This window comes from Ascidiella aspersa, chromosome 5, assembly GCF_963924565.1.
Source record: "Ascidiella aspersa chromosome 5, kaAscAspe10.2, whole genome shotgun sequence".
NCBI lineage: Eukaryota > Metazoa > Chordata > Ascidiacea > Phlebobranchia > Ascidiidae > Ascidiella > Ascidiella aspersa.
In genome coordinates, this window is record NC_139451.1 from 10457957 (window position 1) to 10460456 (window position 2500).

At 55.1% G+C, this 2500-nt stretch overlaps 2 non-coding genes across 2 annotated transcripts; both read left to right on the forward strand.

Moving 5' to 3' along the window:
- The first annotated feature begins 215 nt into the window (after positions 1-215).
- LOC146143200 (small subunit ribosomal RNA) lies at positions 216-2026 on the forward strand. The gene has a single exon (XR_014500289.1). It is a non-coding gene; the product is annotated as a small subunit ribosomal RNA (ribosomal RNA).
- A 247-nt stretch (positions 2027-2273) lies between these two features.
- LOC146143201 (5.8S ribosomal RNA) lies at positions 2274-2427 on the forward strand. The gene has a single exon (XR_014501021.1). It is a non-coding gene; the product is annotated as a 5.8S ribosomal RNA (ribosomal RNA).
- The last annotated feature ends 73 nt before the right edge of the window (positions 2428-2500 follow it).

A 2500-nucleotide genomic window follows, 5' to 3' on the forward strand; every position in this document is an offset into this window, starting at 1 on the left:
TCGCGCCGGTGTTGGCGACGTGGCGGTCGAAAGGCCTGCCGACGAAGTCTTACTCCGGCGGGTGCGACGGGCGGTGACGGTTTTCTGAGTTCGGGCAGCCGAGCAAAGAACGAAATTTTAACGGAGAGAAGCCTTCGGGTTTCGCATCGACCGAGCGACGGCGCCGCATCAGCGGCGCCTCCTTCGTCGGCCTTTCGGGGCTACGCTAAAGTAGCTACCTGGTTGATCCTGCCAGTAGTCATATGCTTGTCTCAAAGATTAAGCCATGCAAGTCTAAGTACGAGCTCTCGTACAGTGAAACTGCGAATGGCTCATTAAATCAGTTATGGTTCATTTGATCGTACGTTTTACGTGGTTAACTGTGGAAATGCTAGAGCTAATACATGCGTGAAGCGCCGACCTCGCGGGAGGCGTGCTTTTATCAGACCAAAAACCGACCGGGCTTCGGCCCGCAACCTTTGGTGACTCTGGATAACTTTGCGGATCGCACGGTCTCGCACCGGCGACGGATCATTCAAGTGTCTGCCCTATCAACTTTCGTCGGTACGGTACTGGCCTACCGAGGTTCTTACGGGTAACGGAGAATCAGGGTTCGATTCCGGAGAGGGAGCCTGAGAAACGGCTACCACATCCAAGGAAGGCAGCAGGCGCGCAAATTACCCATTCCCGACGCGGGGAGGTAGTGACGAAAAATAACAATACAGGACTCTAAACGAGGCCCTGTAATTGGAATGAGTACACTTTAAAACCTTTAACGAGTATCCATTGGAGGGCAAGTCTGGTGCCAGCAGCCGCGGTAATTCCAGCTCCAAAAGTGTATATTTAAGTTGTTGCGGTTAAAAAGCTCGTAGTTGGATTTTGGGCGCAGGCGGCCGGTCCGTCGCAAGGCGTGTACTGGCCGTCCTGGCCTCACCTCCGGTTCTCCGCCGGTGCCCTTGACTGAGTGTCGGCGGCGGCCGGAACGTTTACTTTGAAAAAATTAGAGTGTTCAAAGCAGGCGATTCGCCTGAATAATGGTGCATGGAATAATGGAATAGGACCTCGGTTCTATTTTGTTGGTTTTCGGAGCGCGAGGTAATGATTAAGAGGGACAGACGGGGGCATTCGTACTGTGCCGTTAGAGGTGAAATTCTTGGATCGGCGCAAGACGAACGACTGCGAAAGCATTTGCCAAGAATGTTTTCTTTAATCAAGAGCGAAAGTCAGAGGTTCGAAGACGATCAGATACCGTCCTAGTTCTGACTATAAACGATGCCAACTAGCGATCGGGGGGCGTTAGTTTTACGACCTCTCCGGCAGCTTGCGGGAAACCAAAGTCTTTGGGTTCCGGGGGAAGTATGGTTGCAAAGCTGAAACTTAAAGGAATTGACGGAAGGGCACCACCAGGAGTGGAGCCTGCGGCTTAATTTGACTCAACACGGGAAATCTCACCCGGCCCGGACACAGTGAGGATTGACAGATTGAGAGCTCTTTCTTGATTCTGTGGGTGGTGGTGCATGGCCGTTCTTAGTTGGTGGAGCGATTTGTCTGGTTAATTCCGATAACGAACGAGACTCTGGCTTGCTAACTAGTTACGCGACCCAATCGGTCGGCGTCTAACTTCTTAGAGGGACTAGTGGCGTTTAGCCACACGAGATTGAGCAATAACAGGTCTGTGATGCCCTTAGATGTTCGGGGCCGCACGCGCGCTACACTGACCGGATCAGCATGTGCTCGCCTTGGCCGACAGGTCTGGGTAACCCGCTGAACCCCGGTCGTGCTAGGGATAGGGAATTGCAATTATTTCCCTTGAACGAGGAATTCCCAGTAAGCGCGAGTCATTAGCTCGCGTTGATTACGTCCCTGCCCTTTGTACACACCGCCCGTCGCTACTACCGATTGAATGGTTTAGTGAGGTCCTCCGATTGGACCTGGCGCGGCCGGCAACGGTCGAGCCGGCGTCCGAGAAGACGATCTAACTTGATCATTTAGAGGAAGTAAAAGTCGTAACAAGGTTTCCGTAGGTGAACCTGCGGAAGGATCATTAACGGTCTCGCAAACGCTTCGGCGAACGCGAAACTCGGACAAGCGAGAGAAAAAGTCTTTGCTACCCGGCGCCCGACCCGCGAGGAGCGGCGCGCCGGCCGGCGATTCGGTCACCCGGTAATGTTTGCGCGTCGAGTGCCGCGGTGCCGCGCGCTCCGGCTTCAAGCGTCGGCCTGGCCGACCGCTCGGCGCGGTCTATTTTGTCACCCTATAGTGCGAGGCACTGTGCGAGCGAAACAATCGTGGATGGCTCTTGGCGGTGGATCACTCGGCTCGTGAGTCGATGAAGGACGCAGCTAGCTGCGTGAATTAGTGTGAATTGCAGGACACATTGAGCATCGACGTTCTGAACGCAAATTGCGGCCTCGGGTCAATCCCGGGGCCGCGCCCGCCTCAGGGTCGCGTTGCAAACGTTCCGCGCGGGGATTTCTCCGCGCGGCTGCTGCGGCGTCGGACGCGCGAGCGCCCGTCCCGC